The 24,562-nt window shown below is 45.8% G+C and overlaps 1 protein-coding gene across 2 annotated transcripts in view; it reads left to right on the top strand.

The window, feature by feature from the left end:
- The window catches only part of ASTN2 (astrotactin 2), a 1,024,651-nt gene that overhangs the window by 916,628 nt on the left and 83,461 nt on the right, over positions 1–24,562 (top strand). The window lies entirely within an intron of this gene.

Here is a 24,562-nt window from a genome sequence, read left to right as displayed (position 1 = left end):
CTCTCTTTACATTTATTGCAATTATTTGTTCAGATTTTCTCTTTCTTTGCAGGAAGGTAGGGTGCTCAGAGGGCAGGGATGGTGCCCGGCTGTTCTCTGTCACACCCTGAGTACTTAGCTCTGAGCCATGCTCCTTGTGGGTGTTAAATACAGTATTGCTGAACGGACGATCAGCCGGATGAATGTAGTAGATCCTTTGTGCTCAGCCTGATGCTGCCGTGCTGTGAGTTTATGACTGGTCCCCATGATGGATCAACGTACTCCCAGAACTAGTAGCCCCTAACTAGAGCTGCTAGTTATGCTAAATAGCAGCCCTCCGTCCACCCCAAGGCCTCTCCTCATTCCACAGCCCACAGCTCTTGTCATTCAGCTACCAGCTCCAGGGTGGGGATTTAGTCTTTTTAATTTAGCTGACCCCATGGATTGTTCATGGACTATGAAATTCACGGAAACATCCATCTCCATTGTTCCCCCCTTCCCTCTGCAGAGCTGAGGACTTCCTTCCCCCTCCCACCCCACCTCCCACCCCACCAACCTTACTAGAGTCTTCAGAGCACTATTTAATAGCAGCTTTCCCTGAGGTCAGCTTCAGTCAGGGGTCTTGATGAACCCTCATGGCCTGGGTGTGGGTGGAGGGCAGAGTGGAAGAGGGTGCGATGTGTTCTGAGTGGTGAGGGATGAGACCACCCCCTTCCCACTCAAACCCGTTCTCTGCAGTTCAGGCTTGTTCTGGTCTCACTCTCCTGCTCGGCTGTATTTCAGGCTGGGGTGGCGTGGGGGAGGGTACAGGAGCCGGGATCTGTGTTGGGGCTGTTGATTTGCTTTTGGCTTAGGGTTCCCAGCCATGCACAAGTGGGCTGGCCTGTGCCTCTGGCCTGGCCTCTCTTCTTGGCCGGAGTGTAGAGAGGCCCAGGCCGGGGTGCTCAGAGAAGTCGCAAGGCCTCAGCTTCTTGCTGTGGTGGCCTTCAGGCGGCTGTGAGCCGTTTCGTGGAGCTTCAAAAGTGGAAGGGTGCTTGGCTCATCCCAGGGCCTCTGCCAACCTGCTTCTCTCCCTTCCACACAACTGGTTGAGGAACATAGATGTTCTGGAATATCTGGGAATCACATTAGACAAATGAATTTTCCGGGAAACCAATACTTGGTTTCCCTGAAAACCGAAGTCCATTTGATCCCTTTAAGAATGTTCTGGCTGGCAGCTTCAGAATTTGAAGAGCTCACATCATCTGGGTCTTCCTTTTCAAAGGACCCTGGAAAATCAGCCAGCACAGTTTCTCCTATCCCTCGTCTGAACATCACCTTCCCAGTTTTGTCATACCTGGGATATTATTAACTTAATGTGTTCTTCTTAAAATGGACCCATTTTTATTGTTTTTATTTTTGGCTGAATCAATGATTTTTAAATGGAAATTTTTATCACTACCAGTAAGTGGAAAAACCAGGATTACTTGCCATAAATAGAAGATAACTCTAAAAATCGATGGAATGAAAACAAAACAATTTTTATATAATTCTGGACAGGTGTAAGTTGCCTCTGGAAGGCTCTAGATTACAGCCTTGTTCTGCACCCCCTCCCCTTTTTGGTTTTGTTGTGTTTTTTAAAGGAAGGTTGGCAGGTGTTACAGAATTGTCGAAAGCATTTTGGCACCAAAGCAAGCCATTCTCACCAAAGCAAGCCATTCTCCATGACTGAATTGGAAGGGCTGAAAGAAGATTAGAAAGTTCTTTTATTATTACTAAATGATTTAATTCTGATGTCTCCCACACTTTGGTAAACACCTTGTAACCCAATAGAATGTTTTTTTTACCAGAGAGGGGACTGGCTCACTGTCACACAGTAAATCTGCGCCAATGGTGGGACTGGACTAGACCGAGTGCTCTGGGTTCCGGAGTGTGTTCTCCCTCACTTCCCAAATACATGCCAGATTGCCTTTTTGAAGGGAACAATTCACTCTTCAGGAGTGGGATCTCTTGGGAAAGGACTTTGTCAAGAAAAAGGTTATATTATTACTATTTTTTTTTCCATCATAGCACTCTGTCTACGGAATCATTAAGAAAGACACTGATTTGTTTTTTTCACGTTCTTTCTGCTTTACTGAGTAAATTAAGTGACTACTATAGTGATAAGGTAATTTGTGCTAAATTATATAAGCTAAAAAATAAATCATCCACAAGCGTGCTGAACTTTGACTGTTAATTAATAGTTTAATCATTCAGTACTCATTGAGTAACTTGCATCCTCAGATATATTTACTTATAGCTGGTAGAAGACTCTTTGAAGGCTGCTGTCCTGTTCTTCCATGGCAATTTTCTCAACTTCAAGTTTTGTTCAAGGTCGAGTCAGCAGACTGGTAGACCCCATGTTTGACTTGCCCAGATGTTCTAAGAGAGGTGAGAAAAGCTGTGACTTTTGTTGAACACGCCCAAGTCACCAGGGCTACCTAGGTAAGAGCTATTATCACAACCTCATGATAGAGCAGAGACTCACCTGGAGCATTTTGTCCGAGTCATGCCCAGCTGGGCAGATAGAAATTTGGCTTGGGCTCGAGTCTTTCTGGTTCCAAACCCGGCACCCTTTCTACTGCGCATCAGAGCTGCATGTTTGTCAGCATTCTGAGAGCAGGCAGTTTTTCCCACACGCACTTTCCGTTCCATCTCAGGGCCAGACTCTGTGCCCTTACACTGAGTTGCTGCCCAGTCAACATCTGCCGGCCATAAGGGTGATATAACAGATGCGGAGAGTTGAGATCCAGAAGAGCAAAGTGAAGAAAAATAAGCAGTGAACCCTGGCTCGGTGCTCTCTGGACTTCAGCCCCTCATCTAGTGACTTGGTGACTTGGAGGTGAATGCTATAAATATCTGAAGTTGCATCACTTTATTTATTTTTAATTTGGGAACAAAAATGAAGTGAAGTGAGACTGGTTATTGATCATACTTGTTTTAGAGTCAAAGGTAGACACTCTGGCCTCATATAAGACACATCTGAAGATTCACATAATCTTCCTCAAACCAGCAGACCATTAAAAAAAAAAAAGTGAAAAGGAAGGTACTTTAAAAAAAAAAAAAAAGCAAAGAGGGGATTTGTTTGGTCTTAGACACCTCTTGAGACTTTCAGCCAGGGGAAGCTGTCTCTGTCTCACCCGGCCCTCTCCTCTGCACTGGGCTTGTTCTCTGCAGCTTACCACCCGCTCCTCACCAGAATCTGTCCCATTCTCTTCATGACACAAATACATTCATAGGTCTCCAAAGGAAGCTGTAAAATCCCACCGAAAGTTCTTGACTATCCTACAGAGGTCATTTCTGCGTTCTTCCCATGGCAGCTTGGACCAGAGTGCATGCGTGCCAAGTCACTTCAGTTGTGTCTGGCTCTTTGTGACCCTATGGACTGTAGCCTGTCAGACTCCTCTGTCCATGGGATTCTGCAGGCAAGAACACTGGAGTCCAAACCTGGCCCCAGGTGATGCCAAGTTTCAGGGTGCCAGCCTTTGGCTCTTCATCTCTCCTTTAACCCTTGGGTTGGGTTTTCACACAAGCATATGAGATAGAGTCGTTTAGCTGGTGGGATACTGGTGTGAAGAGGTTCATTTACCAGTTCTCCTGTAGCCCACTGCATGGTCTCCTCTCTGGCTCTCGGGATAAGGAGTTTGGACAAAATCAACAGTTTCTCAGACTATGTTATCAGAAACTTAGGTTTATCTTGAGACACCTCAGGAGCCACCACAGGAGGGAAATTAGAGAAGACAGGAGTTTGTACCCATTTGCTTCATGCTACCAGCAGAGCACCTTACCTTTACCTGTTGGGTTTTCCCCTGAGATCTGATTAGGAATAAGTGATTCCCTGTTTAGATAAGAGTTTGAAGCACCCATTTTATAAACTCGCTGTCAGTTGAAACGAACACCTACTCCCATGCATGCATGCATACATACACAACAATACCCTCAAAGAAAATAAATGAAAACAAGTGAAACACATTATTTTCCTAGTAATATGCCTATTTTATCACTACTTTTAAAATATTTATTTATTTATTTGGGTCTTAGTTGCAACATGTGAGATCTAGTTCCTTGACCAGGTATTGAACCCAGGACCCCTACAGTGGAGGTGCAAAGTGTTAGCCACTGGGCCAGCAGGAAGTCCCAATATGCCTATTCTGGATGATAGATTAATTCAGGCATGGGGAGGAAGCTGAATTAGAATGTGCTTTTCTAATTTACCCACACCTTCACACATCCCATGAGGGAAGAATCTTACTCTTTGGCGTTACAAGAGTCCAGTGGGCCAACTTTAGCGTTACAAGAGTCCAGTGGGCCAACTTTGGCCTCTGGAAACTGCTGGAACAAGGAACCAAATTCTTCATGGACACTTCTGTTTCTCTGAAATTTATTACAATCAAGGGCATATGTACATGTGTACGCATGTGTATATATGTGTGTATATGTCTCTATACATAAACACCCATGCACATACATGTATGCACACATATTTACACATATGGCAGGCTGTTTCAAAATCTGCTGGCCGTATCTTTATGGATAGAACTGCAAACTTGGTTAGACATCCTCTTGCTTTTCTTTGCTCCTAATTCTCCACGGCTCTATTTCCTAAGAATCTGAGACAGCAAGATCCTGCTTCCTTGCACCCCAGCTTGATTTCTTATCCCTCCTAACCTACTTTTCAGTCTGATTGAACTGCAGTGGTCCAGGGGGAAGTGGGGACTAAGTTGGAACGATGGTAGTGGGGAGGGTGGGAGGGATGCTGAGATACAGAATCCATAGCGCTGTGGAGTTTGCAGTAGCGGTGGTGGTGATGGGTGTGTGTGGGGTGTGTGTGTGTGTGTGTGTTGCTGGAGGAGAAGACTGAATGGACAGAGTGGACACAGACTCTGAAGAGTTGAGTCAGGACTAGTGACTATATAGATGCTACCGCCAGTTTCCCAATGGAAGGGAATACAGGAGAAGAAGCAATTCTGGAGAAAGAGAATTAAGTCCCAAAAAAGTCAGGTAGGGAGGCTTCAGGGAGCTGACATTCCTGGGCAGGGGCTGACTTCACAGAGGTGGAGGGGCTCTGTTGCCTCCTCAGATACGCCTTCCCTAGTCTAAGGCCCAGATGAAATCAGACGGGAGGAAACGGTGGGTAATGGCAGCAGGAAGGGTGTTCATACTAACCTAGTCAGTGGGTCAAAGATGAATTCTGATGTGGGGGCAGGCCAGGCTGGGAGCAGAGAGAGAGAGGATTTACATCAAGGGAGGGCTAAACTATTTTGCAATGTGTGGTCCATTTATAAGAGAATCACCAGGGAGAACATGTTAATAATGCAAATTACTGTGTTGACCCCAAAGCTACTGAATCAGAATTTCTGGGAATCTTTATTTTTTACACACTCCCCAAGTGATCCCGTGTCTTCTAATGTTTGCGAGTCACCATGATGGAGACTGTCCATGGGATGATGAAACCAAATGAATGTTCTCCCAAAGGGTTCTGCAGGCCTGTGGAATGCCTCTCCTCCTCTCCCCGCACCACATCCTGGCTTCTTGTGAAAGGCGGCGCAGGCTGAGTGTGTTCCGCTTCCTTTAGGCCCAGGGTTAGGTCCCTGTGTGCCCAGAGGCTGACATCTCCTGACTCCGGGGGCCAAGCCTGCTTCTCTTCCTGGCAGACAGTGGAAGTGCTGGAACAAGGGCAAGCAAGGCGCCTTAGGGGTCAGGAGGGCCCAAGTTCCAGTCCAGCCTTGGTCTTATCCCAAGCTCCCTACATGGGGCAGGGGTGTTTCTCTGTTTTTAGGGATGGGAATTCCTGCCTATCTCACAGGACTATTAGGAGGGGGAATAAGGTCCTGAGTGTACAGTGTGTTCAGATCCACCAGCCTCAGTTTCCTTATCTGTGAAAGAACCTAACGTCATCTTTATAGCTGCAGCCTTTCAGGCTTCGCTCTTGCTTTCTACCCCCCTCCCCTAATCTCCTCCTCACCCAGACTTCTGATGGTGATGCCCACATCCACCCAAGGAGGTAAGAATAGACAGCCTTGTGTTATAGGCAAGAGTGCTGTGCCCCAAAGCACAAGTATAGCAATGTAGGTACCTTGATTGAAACCTAGATCTGTCTGAATTCACAGCTTATGCTCAGAGATGTTATATTGGTGTAAACCAGATCTCTCAGTTCTGCGGTCTGATAGAGAGTCCAGAGTATTAAGTATTATGGAGGAGAAACAAGACTTATAGGAGATGAAAGGAATGATTTTGACCATGGGTATATGGGAGAGCTTCCCTGGTGGTTCGGATGGTAAAGAATCTGCTTGCAATGCAGGAGACTTGGGTTTGATCTCTGGTTTGGGGAAGATCCCCGTAGAAGGGAATGGCAACCCACTCCAGTATTCTTGCCTGGAAAATTCCATGGACAAAGGAGCCTGGTGGGCTACAGTCCATGGGTGTTGCAAAGAGTCGCACATAACTGAGCAGCTAACACTTTTCGCTGCTCATCTTGCTGGACTGCTTGGTAAGAGTGGAATTAAAACAGGTGTACTTCATAGAGCTTCCTTATGATCCAGAAGACCCACTCCTGGGTGAAAATTCAGAAAAGAGGAAAGCTCTAATTAAAAAAGAGCCATGCATCCCAGTGTCCGTAGCAGAACTATTGACAACAGCCAAGACACAGAGGCAACCCAAGTGCCCAGCAACAGATGATTGGTTTAAGATGTGTGTACACATACACATTCAAACACAGTGGAATATTACTCGGACGTGAAAAAGAACAAAAAATACTGTCATTTGCAGCAACAGAGATGGACCTAAAAAATGAAGTGAGTCAGACAGAGACAAATATTACATGATATTGCTTATATGTGGAATCTAAAATATAATACAAATGAATCTACATACGAAACAGAAGCTGACTCACAGACACAGAGAGCAAACCTATGGTTACCAAAGGGCAAAGGAATGAATTAGGAGTTTGGGATTAACAGATACATACTACCATACATCAAATAGGTAAGTAATACCGATTTACTGCATGAGACAGGGAACAATATTCAGTATCTTGTAACAACCTATAATGGATATCATCTGAAACAATCCATATGTAACTGAATCACCTTGCTATACACTGAAAACTAACACAGTATTGTAAACCAAATATGCTTCAGTTTAAAGAGAAAGAAAAAAAGACTACCCTCATAGACATAATTTTTAAAAGGGACATTTCATTAAAAAGTAATAAATAGGATTTTGAAGGATCCTACTTATGGAATCAGTTGGCTGGAAAGTGAACATATCATAAGCAAAGGAGTGGGGGAAGTTAGTGGTTTTACAGATAGTGTAAAAAAGCACTGTGGGGAGTGGCGAGTAAAGAGGCATTACAGAACCAGATGTCAAGTGCCACGCTAGGGAGGGTGTCTGTGAGCAAGGGCGACTTCAGTGGAGGTGAGCCTCAGCTGGGGTGCTGGAGGCCTCTGTCCGCTGCCCACCGTTCAGCAGAGCAGAAGCCCAGGGTCTCCTGCCGTATCCATTCCCTACCTCTAGCTCGAGTCCTTTGCCAAAGGTTCCAGGGCCCTCTCTGCTGGGATCACCTTGCAAAAGAGCATCCATCCCAGCCGCTGCCTGGGTTGAGCAAGAGGCTGGGAGTGAGGAGGCAGCAGCTGTGAGTCAGACCGCCCCCACACAGGCTCCAGCCCCGGGCCCCAGCGGGGACAGAGCTCTTGCTATCGGCTGGGTTGCGTTTTGCCGAATACGCGCTGTACAGCCAAGCGTGGCTCAGGACGGCCCTGCCTCGCTGGGATCCAGCCAAGTGGCTCGTGCCCCTGTTCTCCTCTGCTCATCCCCCCTTCTCTTCTCTTGCCCCCGTTCTTGCCTTTCACTTCCTTCTCTTCTTCTTCATCCTTTTTATATTTTCCCTCCTCTGCTTTCTTTTTCCCTTTTTCTCCAGCTCCCACCTCTCCTCTTCTTCGAAACCTTTTATTTTCCATATTTTGTTACTTGCAATGTGAGTCAGGAGACCCAGGCTTAGACCAGGCTTACCAGTGACTCAGTGGGAGGCTGTGGACTCATCCCTTTCCTCTAGGCCTCACTTTGCTCATCTGTCTAGTGAGACAGTTTGATTAGATGGGGTTTTAAAGACAAAGAGCCTTTAAGAGTCCTCCTTCTAGAACCCTCTGCTTCTGCATCTTCGCCTCTTTCATAGATTCCTTAAATGACAGAGCTCTAAGTACTCATCTAGGGCCATGGGTCTGCACCTGGCCGCCTCTGGGAATCACCTATTGAGCTCTCAACACTTACTGTTGCCCAGACCCAGAGCAGATGGATTTGATGTAAATTTACAGGGTGGGGCTCATCTTTTTAAAAAAGCTCCCTATCAGGGACAGTTAACTGAGAAGAAGCTGCCCTTTGGAGAAACTGAGGCCAGTGTGGGGTAAAGGACATGATGTCCAGGGTCACATGGTGAGTCAGCTCAGAGAGAATCAGAGCCAAGCGTCTTGCCATCTCCCCCCTCCCGGGTCCGGACTTTGAGTCACCTCAAGCAAATGCCACCGCCTGCAGTGGGGCCAGGCAGGAGACTCGCCTCTGACTCCGCCAGAGCCTGGCTTCCAGGCAAGGCCCAGACACAGCCCCATTAAGCCAGGCGTGCCTTACGGGAATCGCGGCTGGCTCCGGCTTCGAAAACAAACACAGCGCGTTGGTTTTCTTTGGCTTGGGTCCCCTGGTGGGGGAGCTGGGAGGGGAGCACCCGGGGACACGGCTTTGCTGCTCTTCTCCCGGGCAGAGCGAGGCTGCCAGATGGGGAGGACTGCAGACAGGTGGGCAGGGCCACCTGTGGGGGTGGGTGGAGGAGCGCATGCCTCCCCCAGCTGCCAACTGGCTGCCTGAGAACGACCCCCCTGGCCCCCACACAGAGGCCGATGCCTCCGCTTGGGTGGCAGTTACAGGTAAAAACCCCACACCTTGACCTGCCTCAAAGCAGACCCTCTGAAGGGCAACGCATGCTCCAGTTCTTCCCTGCAGACAGCATTGATAGTGGATGGAGACCTTGGTTGGGCTCCTCACTGTAGCCGCTGTTTATTGAGAACTCCCTGCGTGCCAGGCATTTTGAGACGTTCCTTCCACTTTCAGTATAATTCTCTTGGGGACTCTTCACAGCACGCTGGGTAGGACTGATTGGTTTGCTCACCTCACAGATGAAGAAGCAGAATTCAGAGAGAGGAAGCCACCATTCCAGGCCCTGCAGCCTTGAGACAGCTGCACAGCTCAGCCTCAGGCCTGCCTGACTCCTGAGTCCATGGCCCGGAGCTGCTCCATGACCCTGCGGACGTGTGATTCAGCAGAACTGAGTTTGAATCCTCACTGCTCTATCATAGGTCCTGTACCTTTAAGCAAATGAATTGAGGCCAGCTCTGGGCCTCAGTTACCTCCTCTGTAAATGGATGCTTGCTCTACCTATTTCACATGAGTGATGTGAGGATCACATGAACGGTGGATGAGAACGAGGTGAGCAAACAACAGATCTACTAAGTAAGAGAGGATCGCTGTTATCGCCAAACACAGCTGTGTCTGCATGTGGGCAACCACCGTCACACAGCCACCTGTCCATACTTGTGACCTTGGCCATTCCTGGCAGCCTCTGTGTTTCCCAAGGACTCAGGTGGAGGAGTGCAAAGGGAGAGAGGCAATAATAAGAACCTGTTTATAAAACACTTCACATCTCTCAGATGAAAGCCTCTAGATAAATATCATGGCACCACATAAATAAAACATAAATGAAATAATATTATTCCTACCGCCTCCCTCCAGCATGCCTGCAGATGCACTTCACTAAAGCTCAGGGCAGCTGGGTGAGGTCCAAAAGAGCAAGGGCTTTGGACTCAGGGTGACTGGAGTGCAGCTCCGGCTCCTTCCACACGCTGGCTGCGTGGTCTGGGGGCTGGTCCTTAGCATCCCTGAGCCCAGTTTTCTCATGAGACAGTTGGGAATAAAGCATATCCATCACCCTGGTGGCTATCATGCAAGCTCTTGTGGGTATCTCTGGTATCAGTTCAGTTCATTCGCTCAGTCGTGTCCGACTCTTTGCGACCCCATAGACTGTAGCATGCCAGGCTTCCCTGTCCATCACCAGTTCCCGAAGTTTACCCAAACTCATGTCCATCGAGTCGGTAATGCCTCCAGCCGTCTCATCCTCTGTCATCCCTTTCTCCTCCTGCCTTTAATCTTTGCCAGCATCAGGGTCTTTTCCAATGAGTCAGTTCTTTGCATCAGGTGGCCAAAGTATTGGAACTTCAGCATCAGTACTCATCAAACTAGATGTACCTCTTGACATGCCTGTCTTCCCCATTCTACAGTAAAGCTCCATAAGGCAATAGCTGTGCTTTGCTTGGATATCATGGTATATGCTCAATAGATGTCAACTCCCTTCTTTCCTTCTTCTTTTTAATTGGAGGGTAGTTGGTTTACAATATCATGTCTGTTTCTGCCTCACCACAATGTGAAATCAGCCATAAGTATACATTCACCTCCCCCACCCCCACTGCCTTGACCCTCCCTCGTACCCTCTCCTATCCCACCCTCTAGGTCATCACAGAGCGCCAGGCTGGGCCTCATGTGTTATATAGTAGCTTCCTGCTAGCTCTCTGTTTCACACCTGGTAAAGGATGTATGTCAATGCTGCTCTCTCAGTTTGCCCCACCCTCTCCTTCCCCACTGTGTCCACAAGTCCAGTCTCTCTGTCGGCATCTCCATTCCTGCCCTGCAAATAGGTTCATCTGTACCATTTTTCTAGACTCTCTCTATATGGGTTAATGAACAATACTTGCTTTTCTCTTTCTAACTGACTTGTCTCTGTATAGCAGCCTCTAGGTTCATCCATCTCAGTTCAACTGATTCAAAAGAGTTCCTTTTTATGACTGAGTAATATTCCATTGCATATATGTACTTTCGTAAAATTACTCCTTCTTCACTCTCCCAGGCCAAAGTTCAGTTCCAGGTCGGTCTCTAACTTAATCTGTTACTTACCAGTTGTCTGACCTTGGGCAAGTCAGCTCACATCTCTGAGACTCAGTTTCTCCATCTCTGAAATGGGCACAGCACCTCTCCTACACATCCAAATCCTTAGGAGGAAGTTCAAATATGAAACCACCAGTAAACATTTGGAAGGGAGCAGAGAGTGTTATTTTGTAGTGGAAACTTGGTGTCTATCAAACTGATGCCTTTGATTTGACAGCAGCATCTCTGCTAGGGCCTGGGCACCTTACCCATGGGATCCTTTCACAGCATCATCTAAGATTCAGTATCTTCAGCCCTTCACTTTGAGGTTGGAAGACTCAGACATCACTACTATATCTGCTAGCCAAGACACCAGGAATTGAGTCTGATCCTGAAGTCTTATATTCTACTCTGCAGCTCATTTTCTCTTTAATGGGAAATGAAGAGCCTCCAGATGACAGTAACCATCATCTCTCACATTAGTGACGTATTTCTCTCTTCACAAGGACCTAAAACAATAGGAACGCAGAGAGGCAAGTGGCTCTCCTAAGGCTGCTCAGCAGTAAGGTCTATCTGGTGTTTGAATCGTGTCGTCTTTACCTCTCCATCCCCACTACCTGCCACAGTGCCTGGCCTGCACTCTATTCAATGCATGTTGAATGCATTCTGACACTGACAATATGTGAATCTCTGTAATGTTTTTTTTTTTCCTGCTAAAAATTAGTGATTTTGAAATTAGAGTTTAAGAAAGCTTTCAGGTTTTTTTTAAATATATATATATAAATCCTTCAACCATGATTTTCAAATGTGTTTCTCCAAGCTTGAGGGATCCGTGGCTAGACCTCAGGGGACAGCAGGCGGTGTGCTGGAATAGCTGATGGGTGGGGAGGTACTGGCTTCATCCCTTGGCTTCTCTCTCATCTGTCTTCATATAGAATGTACGTGTAAAGTTCCGGAAAGGTGGACTGTACTGCTTTGAAATGTTTGAAACATGATTTAAGGTAATGAGAAGTCATTAGCCTATCCCAAATGAGACTGTCAGTATAGAGTGGTGGGGTGTATGTGGAGACTGGAACCCACAGTTCATTCTCCAACTGTGGGAGAAATACTTTCTGTATAAATCTTTAGGACGCTTCTGCCGAAACACATCTGAAAGTCACAGAACCTCCCTGGCATCTGGCCAGAGCTAGGGGCTGAAACCCCAGGCCCTCTCAAACCCTCTGGTTCCTTGAGGATAGCCCATGGCCCCAGGCAGGCCGCCCCCCGTGCCAGGTCTGGCATCCCTGACTGCAAGTTGGCACATGTGGGAGCTTGGCCCAGCTCTGGGCCAGGAGTTGCTGGGGCAATCCAAGAACATCTCTGGGAAGCTGGAAGGAACGGTCCCCGAGGGGCCAGGGGAGAAGGGCTCGTCCATGTGGGCTCAGGCATCCAGGGAGCAGGTAGTTAGGCCAGAAGCAAGAGCAGGCCACTGGCATTCCCACCAAGGGTCTTCTGGTTCAGATTCCAAAACAAGCTTCGGAGAATGTTTCTGCAGCTGGTAAGAAAGATGGGGGAATCCCTCCGAGGCCTTTTTATGCTTCATGACTTTTTATGTCCTTGAGACCACAGCCACAAAAATGTCTCTCAGCTTCATCTTCTTTGCCACGTTTCCCACTGATTTTGCTCCTGGAAAATTGCTCTTGTGTTTGCTCCTGTGGTCTAGAGGCCTGGCCCCCCAGTGCCTAATCCAAAGTGTGACCTTTGGTGTCCAAAGTAGAAGGTCTGTGAGCCCTGACTGTGCTCCACTGTAAGCTTCTGATACTCCTGCAAACTAAGCAAGCAAACAGCCCGGGCACAAAAATGTCAGTCTGTCAGAAATGTGATAGAAATGTCAAAAACACATTGAATCTTTGTAAATAGAGGAGTTCAAGCCATCCTTCCTTTTTATCTGGGATGTGTAAACATAATGAATCACCCATAAGAAGAAGAAGAAAAAAAAAAACCAACAAACAACAGTAGACCATTTCAGGGAAAGACCTGCCACTCTCATGTCGAAGATACCTGTGTCCTTTGTTAATGATGATTTTGATGATGAATGTTTGGAGAGGGGCAGAGGGTGCTGTCATAAGGTGAGTAACTTGACTAGACACAGAGGGCTTCTGGGCTGCTTCCTGTCTCCTATCTGGGGACATTCCATTTTTCATGGCAAATATCTCACTTCTCCCCAGACACTGCATATTCCTTAGTATGACTGCCTCAGTGTAGGTTCCATGGTTGATTCATCATTGAATACTAGGATGTCAGCCATAAAGTGTCCTTGGAGAGTTTTGAGTGCAACCCCCTTGGTTTTGTAAACGAGGGCCTTTTTGGAAGCTCCTGCCCAAGCACTTCCTCCGGGAATACGATACTACTAACCCATCCTGTTCTCTCTCTTACAACCAGACTCTGTCACGTTATAATGGGGAGGAAAGACAGTGGAGGGCTCAGTCATCCAGCCCATGTCACACTGACTTTGCAACGGTCAGTGACAAAGCTCGAACTCCAAGTTCTCATTAATGTTCATCCAGGGGCCCCATAGCTCGGCAGAAGGTACCAAAGGGACCTTCAGAAGCATCATCCTGACGTCACAGGTAGTTCTAGGGCCAGCAGATTTGTCAGCAGGCCCCAGCAAGGAGCTGAGAAGCTTCTATCAGCTCCAAATTCACACAAGAGGAAAACAAAATTCCATCATAATGTTGACCATCTGTGGATGAGGATAATTTTTCAAAAGAGGCCACTGGAGAGGGAGGATGCGGAAAATAAAAACTATTGTCTTAAGGGAACATGATTTGAAGCGGATCGCTCATGCAACTAAGCAGTAGTGGCTACGGCATAGCAGTATATGTTACTCTACCTTCCCAGGCTTTTGGCTTTTAAGTAATTGTAAGCTTCTTTTTATAAAACTGAGGGCTTTTTTTTAACATTTAATTTTTATTTCTCTGTTTTTGGCCCTGCTGGGTCTTGGTTGCTGTGCAGGCTGTTCTCCAGTTGGGGTGCGCAGGCTTCTCACTGCGGAGGCTTCTCTTGTTGCAGAGAACAGGTTCTAGGGTGCACGGGCTCAGTAGCTGTGGCTCCCGGGCTCTAGGGCCCAGGCTTGGTAGTTGTGGCACACGGGCTTAGTTGCCCCAAGGGATGTGGGATTCTCGCAGACCAGGAATCAAACCCTCGTCTCTTGTGTTGGCCCGCAGATTCTTTATCACCAGGAGAAGCCCTTAAACGTCTTTTAATTGTTTGAACTTTATTTTATTGTGGTAAGAATATTTAACAGGATCTCTTCCCTCTTGGCAAGTTTACAGGTTTTCAGTGTGTAACATAGTATTGTTCATACAGGGACAGCATGGCCCAGCAGATCTCTGGAACTTTCTCACCTTGCAAAATTGGAACTTTAACCCCATGGAGCAGCAACTCCTCATATCCCTTCCCCACCCCCCCCGCCAGCCCTGAAACCCACCACTCTACCCTCTGGTTCTGTGACTTTGAATGCTTTAGACATCACATATGATTGACAGCATATTAAAAAGCAAAGACATTACTTTTCCAACAAAGGTCTGTCTAGTCAAAGCTATGGTTTTCCAGTAGTCATGTGTGGATGTGAGAGTTGGACCATAAAGAAAGCCGATTGCCGAAGAATTGATGCTTTTGAACTGTGGTGTTGGGAAAGACTCTTGAGAGTCCCTTGGACTGCAAGGAGATGCAACCAGTCAATCCTAAATCCTAAAAGAAATCGGACCTGAATATTCATTGGAAGGACTGATGCTGAAACTGAAACTCTAATACTTTGGCCGCCTGATGTGAAGAACTGACTCATTGGAAAAGACCCTGATGCTAGAAAAGATTGAGGGCAGGAGGAGAAGGGGGTGACAGAGGATGAGATGGTTAGACAGCATCACCAACTCAATGGACATGAGTTTGGGTGAACTCTGGGAGTTGGTGATGGACAGGGAGACCTGGCGTGCTGCAGTCCACGGGGAGTCAGACACGACTGAGTGACTGAACTGAACTGATGACTGGAGATCTGCGTGATTTGTCCTTCTGTGAGGGGCTTATTTCCCTTAGTGTCCTCAGGGTTCATCCATATTGTCACATACTACAGACCTGCTTTCTTTTTTTAAGACTGAACACCATCCCATTGTATGTATATTCCACATTTTCTTTGTCCATTTATCTGGTGATAAAAATTTAGGTTGTTTCAACATCTTGATTATTACGAATCCAGACCACAATGAAATGTCACCTCACACCTGTCTGGATGGCTATTGTCAAAAGAACAAAAGGCACTACGTGTTGGCCAGGATGTGGGGAAATCCGAGTCCTGAACACTGCTGGTGGGAATGTAAATGGTGCAACCTCGAAGGAAAACAGTCTGGAGGCTCCGCAAAAATTAAACACAGAACCACCGTGGATTCCACCAGCCCCATTTCTAGGTGTATCTGAAGGAATTTAAATCAGGATCCTGAAGGAAATGGTAACAACTTTGTTCTTTCAACTTGTTTTTTTTTTTTTTCTTTCTGACAATCTGTTTCAAAACTATGTCATAATCAGCAAGAGAGGATCAGTTTCCCTTTATGAAACCCATGAGTATGAAGAATGCCTTTATTTTCTTCACATTTTTTCTATTCATCAAGGAAAGAAAAAACAACAACAAAAAAAACCTTGCCAGATGGTCCTTAGGATCCACAGTTAGTAGAGCTAGTATTCAATTTAAAATAGTTTTAACAAGCTATATTGCTGTCCACACCTACAGTATGACTTTTTGTGTGGACTGGATGGTTCAAAAGGTCAACATCAAGGTTATTCCAAAAATAATGCTCTTAAAACAACACTTTGATGAATGGAACTAATGTTAATAGCTTCTCCCCAAGACTCTTGAGAGTCCCTTGGACTGCAAGGAGATCCAACCAGTCCTTTCTGAAGATCAGCTCTGGGATTTCTTTGGAAGGAATGATGCTAAAGCTGAAACTCCAGTACTTTGGCCACCTCATGTGAAGAGTTGACTCATTGGAAAAGACTCTGAAGCTGGGAGGGATTGGGGGCAGGAGGAGAAGGAGATGACAGAGGATGAGATGGCTGGATGGCATCACTGACTCAATGAACGTGAGTTTGAGTGAACTCCGGGAGTTGGTGATGGACAGGGAGGCCTGGCGTGCTGCGATTCATGGGATCGCAGAGTCGGACATGACTGAGCAACTGAACTGAACTGAAAGGAACATTATCAATATGTATCAGAAGACAACATATGTAAAAAACAATTCATAAAAAATTTACATGAAAAAAAATTTTACATGAAGGAATGTTCATGATAATGTTAACTATAAAGGAAATAGAAGAAAATAATTTAATTATTACCATAAAGCTTCCCTGGTAACTCAGCCGATTAAGAATCTGCCATCATGCAGCAGGCCCTGGTTTGATTCCTGGATTGGGACGATCCCCTGGAGAAGGGATACGCTACTCATTCTAGTATTCCTGGTCTTCCCTGGTGGCTCAGATGGTAAAAAATCCACCTGCAGTGCAGGAGACCTGGGTTCGATCCCTGGGTTGGGAACATCCCCTGGAGGAAGGCATGGCAACCCACCCCAGCATTCTTGCCTGGAGAATCCCCATGGACAGAGGAGCCTGGCGGGCTACAGTCCATGGGGTCTCAAAGAGTTGGGCACAACTTAGTGACTGGGTGCACACGCACACACAGATGCACACACATGGTTTAATAATATGGATGTTCCAGATTTTATTGAGCATTTCTTCAGTTTTGGACATTTAGACAGCTCCAGTTTCTCACTTATTTTGAAGAGTGCTAAAATAAACATAGGCCTTTGCATTTTAGACAAAAAGAAAAAAAAGATCTTATATAAAGTCTGGTAATTGAAAGGAATTTCAAACCTACTAAAAAAAAATTGGCTTCTCTGACTGAGTGTACAAGCCATTCTCTTCTTCCATTGTGTTTCTGTTCTTATTGAAATCCCCATCTCTGTGAGCTCCGTCTGGAGTTCTTGCTTCAGATGTCCTGGTTGGCGCCCTGCACACAGAACATCGGGAAGCCACCTACAGGCTGGACAGTCACACGCCAAGAACTCTTCCAGGCGCCAAACCTGCCGCCCAAGCAGTTGGCTGCCGTGGTGAACACATTTCACCACAGGCCCAGAGTTTCCCCTCTTAATATGTTATTCCATTCACCATCAGATCTCTGGGGAGCTGGACTTCAGAGAGGATTAAGAACTGAAACTGCAGATAATCAAGGGAAAAGTACAAGAAATCACTTTTGCTTCTTTCTTCCAGCATCTTCCTTTCAGAAGATAAATTTAGGTGGATGTGATATTTTCCTCCCTCCCTTCTTCAAGCCTGTGGTCTGGTGCAAGACCTAATGAATGGAGAATTTTCCCACCAGGGATGAATAACAATTTAAATTAGAACTAGAAAATCTCAGAGCCAAGAGGATCCTTAGAAATAAGTCTACTATAGAGATAGAAAAACATGGGAATGGAGAAAGTAAGAGTTATATCCAGTATTTCACAGCTAGTCATTGCCTGGAAAAACCAGCCTCAAGTAGCTGAGACTCAAATACTATATTTCATCACCTTGAGATGCCGTTGATTTTAAGAGCCACTTTATTTTAGGTGCCATTAAGAAAGAAAAGAAAATGCTGCCAGCTGAACTATAACCTAATGCTTTCTTATGAATTGAATTTTTAGACTCACTGAAAGAGCTCGTTTATTCTGATTATATTTTTATAATACATCACTCTCATGATATAAAAGTAAAATGTTCAGATATTCATGAAGCTTTTTCACATTAAGGTACTGACTTTTCTGAATCACTTTTTGTAAGGTCATTGAATCCCAGAGTGTTCCTTATATTGTCATGCTCTTTACCTACCATAGGATCGGTTACGCTGTGTTTCTTTCCCTCTCCCAGTGTATTTTTTTTAACATATAGTTTACATATATATGTAAACTATGGTGACTCAGACGGTGAAGCGTCTGCCTCCAGTGCGGGAGACCTGGGTTCGATTCCTGGGTTGGGAAGATCCCCTGGAGAAGGAAATGGCAATCCACTCCAGCACTCTTGCCTGGAAAATCCCATGGATGGAGGAGCCTGATAGGCTACAGTCAGTGGGGTCGCAGAGAGTCAGACACGACTGAGCGACTTCACTTTCCTTACATATATAGTTTACATGATATAGTTTAAATACCATGTAATTCACCCATTCAAAGTGTACAGTTGAATAGTCTTTAGTACATTCACAGTGTTGTGTAACTATCACCACAGTCAACTTTAGGACATTTTCAACACCCCCTTCTGCCCAAATAAAACCATTACCCATTAGCAGCCACTCCCTATCTTCTTCTCATTTCCGTAGTCTTCCGCAGGCGCCAAGTCTTTCTGCCTCTGTGGGTGTGGCTCTTCTGAGGCTTTCAAAGAAATGAAATCCTACAGCACACGGCATTCTGAGGTTTGTCTGTTTCACTTAGCATAACGTTTTTAAGGTGCATCCATGCTTTAACGTGCGTCAGTACATCACTCATTTTTACTGCCTTATTTATTCAAGGAAGACTCCATTATTCCCTCTGGGATTTTCCTGTAAGTTTTATTGCAGTTGCTCTCTCGACCTTACCAGCAGTTGTCAGTGAAGCCCACTGACAGGCTTCACGTTCCTTCCACAGCTAGTTCTTAAGTAGTCTGTGGCCTGAGACGTTAAGGGTTGCCCCCATGCCGCTGTACCACTGGGAACGACAGCCAAGTTCACACAGGTGCTTGCACGGACAGCTGCTGCCAGGCTGGCGGAAGTTGTTTGACGTCATGTCATCGCCGCTTGTCGGGCACGGCTCAATTTCAGACGCATTGAAAGATGAAAAAAAAGAAAAAAAGGAATTTATTTTAGAGTTAATAAAGCATGGACTATATCTTCAGTACATTTCCTTAGATCAGTATGAGGAGAAATCATGCTGAGCACCAGCAAACAGAGAGACTTGGGACACAGCCCAGAAACTTGCAAGGATATTAGAAGTCATGCATCAGACACCACCCAGGGCACGAGTGCCCTCCGGATCAGTGGGTCTCGGACCTGGGGTATGAGAACCATTTGGAGAGAGTTTGAAAATACAGACAGGTCCTAGCCGTGAAGATCCTTTGGCAGTAGGGTTCACATAGAAGAACAATCTTTTCCAGTCTGCCCGCCTCCTTCCCTCCCTGTCGCCATCTTTTTTTTTCCCCTCTCTTTCTTTCTTTCCCTTCTCTTCTTTCCTTCCTTCCTCTTCTCTCTCTCCCTCCTTCCTTCCTCCCTCCCTCTTGCATTTTACTCTTATCTTTCTTTCAGTCTTTCTTTCTGTCTTCTGTTCTTTTTCTCCTCTTCTCTCAACCTCTCTCACTCTCCTTCTTTCTTTTCTTAGAGGCTAATTCATAACTGGAACCACCGTTCAAGCTCGATCCTGGCAGATCAGCCAATAGCATCCCAAGCATTAGTGAGGAGGGGGTCACAAGTACGTTTGGATCAAGCATATCCAGTCCCGCCATGGCCCCTTAGGAGCAGTGTGACCTTGGGCAAATTGTTAAGACTCTCTGAACCTCATAGCGCCACCCTCTGTAAAGTGATAGCAGCTTAGAGGGTTGTTGTGATAACTCTGGGGAATCACACATGAGAGTGCCTTGTGTTCACAAACAACACTTCTCCCAATCCCAGGTGCCCTGGCTCAGGTCTTCTCTGGCTTCAGTCATTACCACCACCCCTCAGTATCGATGACTTAAAACTTAATTTTTTTTTTTAAATTCTGTGCTTGTATCCTATTACTCATGTGTGGCAGCTGACCTAGCTCTTCTGATTATGTGAGTGTCAATGAGGTGCTCTGATTTCACCCATGTGGCATTAGACACTCTTTCAGATGCCCATGCTGTCCTTAAAACTTTTCTCCAAGGTGCTCTGCTGGGTTTTCTGGCTTTAGAAACTCAGGGGCAGTCAGCGTCCATCAGTTAGTTCAGTTAAGCACTTCCCAGGACTTCCCTGTGTGTTTGCAGCTCCCAGTCACCCCACTGCAAATACACATTACACAGGTCACTTCATCTCTTACATGTCCACAGATCCTAGCTGGATAGAAAATCTGCAGTTGTCAGAGATATGATAGAGCTGCCAAATGAATGTGAAGTTACCAATGTAAATTGTGGAACCAAAATTTCAATTCTGTTTTTTTCTGCCATTGTGTCAATGTGGGGATATTTTGGTGAACAAATAGACCAAATAGAAGAAGGGGGGGGGAAATAACCCATCTATGAGTAAGCAGGCATGAACCACACGTCAAACAGAACTGCACAATTACAGCTGCGCTCTCACTGTGTTTCCACATCCGTGCTGCTCCTCAAGAACATAAAGACGAACCAGTTGCAGTTCTGTTCTGGAAACCCCAGTCTAGCAGGCAAGCAGACGACGGCATGGACAGATGCAGTACAGCCTAAGGCTTTCCACGGAGGAAGCAGGAGAGGTAGCTGGAATAAAGACTGTAAAGACGGTGCCCTTAACCCTTACTGGGCGATGAGATGGGATATCACTGGGGCATGGTTTTTGTGTTTATAAATAAAAATATCTATGTATTCATTCACTTCACAGATGTTTTTCTCATGTCTGTTGCATGTCACATACCATCTGAGGTGCCAGATATGCAGTGGACAAAAAGAAATTGTCTCTATCATTGGAGGGCTTATCAAATGCAGCCTTGAAATATTAAGCCAATATACATATGTAGACAATTCACACTGTGATAGGTTCTATGAAGGGAACTATTAGATATCACAGGATAACTATAATACTTGCTTTATAAAGTTGGTTTGAGTAGCAAATGTGACTACTCACATCAAACTCATAAAGAAAGTATATAGTTATTCCCATACCACAGGTAATTATAATATTATCTGTATATCTGTATAATTATCCCCATACTACAAATAGGGGTTTCCCAGGTGGTACAGTGGTAAACAATCCACCTGCCAATGAACGAGGCATCGGATACACAGGTTCAATCCCTGGGTCAGGAAGATCCCTTGGAGTAGTAAATGGTAACTCACCCCATTATTTTTGCCCAGAAAATTCCATGGACAGAGAAGCCTGGTGGGCTACAGTCCATAGGGCCCCGAAGAGTCAGACATGATTGAGCAACACACACATACTACAGATAAGGAAAAAGAAGCTGTTAGAGGTTTCCACGATATGGCAGACATGCGTGTAGGAGAGCCTGCAGCATGTATGCAAACCTGAGCCTTCTGATGTCTTAGCCTTTGTGTGAATGATATCAGCAACAAATAATACAGGCCAACTATGGGGTAGAGAGGAAAGAATGGCTAGGTCTGTGGAGTGAGTTTTGGACCAAGAGGCTAGAGAAGACTGCATTTGAGTTAAGCCTTGGAAAAGAGTAGGATTTCAATAAAAGGGCCGATGCTTGGCAACAAGCGAGGGGATGGGATGAGGTGGCCTGCCAAGTTGAGGGAGTAGCTCAGGCAAAAAATGGAGGTATGAAATCAGGAGCCATTTGGGGATGGATCCAGAAGGGGTGGTTTGTCGAAAGAGTGGATCTGGAGTGGTGGTTGGGAGGTCACTGCTTAGGATGGCTCTAAAGAGCTTTCACCATCTTCTGAGATCATGGCGATCAATTAAGGGTCTCTCAACAGGGGACCAGTATGCTCAGAGCTTTGTTTGAGGCTGGCACCTGTAGGATAAAGGAGCAAGAAGCCTCCCTTGGCATACCAGGGAATTCTCAGTGCTTCTTTTCTGCCATAACTGTTGATTATATGGGGCTTTAATTAAATCTCCCCTGCTCACTTGCTGCCCCTGGCTAACATTATCACCCAAAGCCAAGGACCAGTGATAGAGAGGAGACAGATAGCTTTTGGATGTGGGTTTTAATCTGTTGCTTGGTTTATTAACATGTTACAGCGGCCATGGAGGGCAGAAGCTGTCCTTGGTGATTAGGCTGACAGGGTGCACAAGGGTAGAAGCGGTAAGGAGACCCCAGGCCCTGTGCCGGGAAGTCCCTTGCCCCTGGGCTCAGCTTCCTCCTGGGCTTCACCTTCTACCCGCCATAGTCTACTCTGTCCGCAGGGCCCCTCACGGAAGCAAGATCTACTCCACAGTGCCCACATGTGTCGCAGTTGTCGGCTTTTCTAATTCTCTTTATCTTGGCATTTATGCCCTTTGGAGATTGGAGCTCTTGGAGCAGAGACACCTAGGCAGCTTAGAGACAAAAGCCGGTTCATCTCCACAGAGAGGCCGAGACCTTGGCCGCAGAGGCCCGAGGAGTGAAAGCCCACTTTCATGTAGAAGGTGTATAGTGGGGCACTCCCAGCCTCACAGACTGCAGAGTTACTGAAAGCTCTTCATATTTACGCAGGGGCTTTAAAGTTTTCAAAGCGGTTCCGTAAACGTTATTTTCCTTTAAGCTCAGAAGAACACAGGGAAAATAGTTTTCATGCCTGTTTGACAGATAAAGAAACTGAGATGCAGAGAGTGACTCCAAGGGTCATTCAATTCAGGGGTCAGGAAAGCTGGTATTGGGACTCATGTCCTCTTGCTCTAAATATAGAGCTCTTTCCATTACACCACGCTGCCTCTCAGAAATCGGTGAAAGGCTGCAAGGGAAAGGTGTTTCTGGCACCAGCATAGAAGGGAACTCTGACTACATTTTCCCATGGAAACATTTTTACCCAAGGTGGTTGAGATCTACAGCTCACATAGTAAAGGCCTGTGTTTCAGCAACTCGCTTGCCTTCCAGTCAATGTACTTATGTTTCACGCAGCACCTATAAGATGAGAACGCAACTTTAAAAAGACATGTTCTTACTCTGGTGAAGAATACAGAAAGTTGCAGAAGCCTCTAAAAAATAGGAGCCTTAATATTCAACCCATCAAGAGTCACCTTTCTGCTCCTTGCACCAGGGTGTCCAATTCATGTTGGAAAGAGTCTGTCAATGAAGCAGGGAGGCAGCATCCATAATGATCAGAGTTTTAGAGTAAGACACACTTGGTCCAAATCTAAGAATCTAGATTTGGATTTGTGATTAAAAAAAGACAAACAAAAAAAAAAACATTTTGGCCTTTCTATCCTTGCTAAAAATCCAATTAGCCTTGATCAAAAGACACATTCCATGCATCTGTGGCCCCTGAGACAGTGTTTCCCTCATGGAAGTCAGCTTTGACTCTCTGCCTGTTTCATTGAGGGCTGGTTCTAGTTATGGGAGGCTCTTGACACAGCAAAGTAATAATTTGTGAAGTAAGGCCTGTGAACTTCATGGTTTAGCAAATTATGACTTTAGAAAATAATATTCAAAGCTGGCGTCAAAGGCTTGGTTAAGCAGGGAATACTCACGTCTACACAAGCCGACCCTGCCAGCCAGCCCATCTGAACCTCTTTCTGCTGCCTGTCTCATCTGTGTTCATTCTTAGAACCTCCTTGAATAATCATCAGTATCAAAATCACAGGATCCTTCTATTACTCAGTGCCTACTTTGGACCCGGGACTGTTAAAGGGTCTTTCTGCAGAATATTATTCATACCAGTCTGAGTTCCGAGAAGAAGGCATTATGACCTTGTAAAGCTGAGAAGATGGAAGTTTAGTAACCCACCCAAGGTCAACATATTCTTCTTTCTATACCATGCCATCCCAGTAGACTGTTGTTCAGTCACTAAGTCATGTCTGATCCTTTGTGACCCCATGGGCTGCAGCACACCGAGCTTTCCTGTCTTTCACTGTCTCCTGGACTTTGCTCAAGTCCAGTTCACTTCAGTCGCTCAGTTTTGTCTGACTCTACAACTCCATGGACTGCAGCATGCCAGGCTTCCTTGTCCATCATCAACTCCTAGAGATTGCTCAAACTCATGTCCACTGAGTCAGTGATGCCATCCAACCATCTCATCCTCTGTCGTCCCCTTTTCCTCCTGCCCTCAATCCTTCCCAGCATCAAGGTCTTTTCCAGTGAGTCAGTTCTTTGCATCAGGTGACCAAAATATTGGAGCTTCAGCTTCGGCATCAGTCCTTCCAATGAATATTCAGGACTGATCTCCTTTAGGATTGACTGGTTTGATCTCCTTGCTATCCAAGGGACACTCAAGAGTCTTCTCCAACACCACAAATAAAAAGCATTAATTCTTCAGTTCTCAGCTTTCTTTATGGTCCAACTCTCACATCCATAGATGACTACTGGAAAAGCCATAGCTTTGACTAGACAGACATTTGTTGGAAAAGTAATGTATCTTCTTTTTAATATTCTATCTAGATGTATCATGGCTTTTCTTCCAAGGATCAAGTGTCTTTTAATTTCATGGGTGTTTATCATCTTCAGTGATTTTGGAGCCCAAGAAAATAAAGTTTCTCACTGTTTCCATTGTTTCCCCATCTATTTGCCATGAAGCAATGGGACCGGATGCCATGATCTTCATTTTTTGAATGCTGAGTTTTAAGCCAGCTTTTTCACTCTGCTCTTTCACTTTCATAAAGAGGTTCTTTAGTTCCTCTTCGCTTTCTGCTATAAGGATGGTGTCATCTGCATATCTGAGGTCATTGATATTTCTCTGGGCAATCTTGATTCCAACTTGTACTTCATCCAGCCTG

Source organism: Oryx dammah, unplaced genomic scaffold (assembly GCF_014754425.2).
Source record: "Oryx dammah isolate SB20612 unplaced genomic scaffold, SCBI_Odam_1.1 HiC_scaffold_1, whole genome shotgun sequence".
NCBI classification, from domain to species: domain Eukaryota; kingdom Metazoa; phylum Chordata; class Mammalia; order Artiodactyla; family Bovidae; genus Oryx; species Oryx dammah.
The sequence above is the reverse complement of the archived record's forward strand: the minus strand, read 5'-3'. Positions and strand labels throughout refer to the sequence as shown.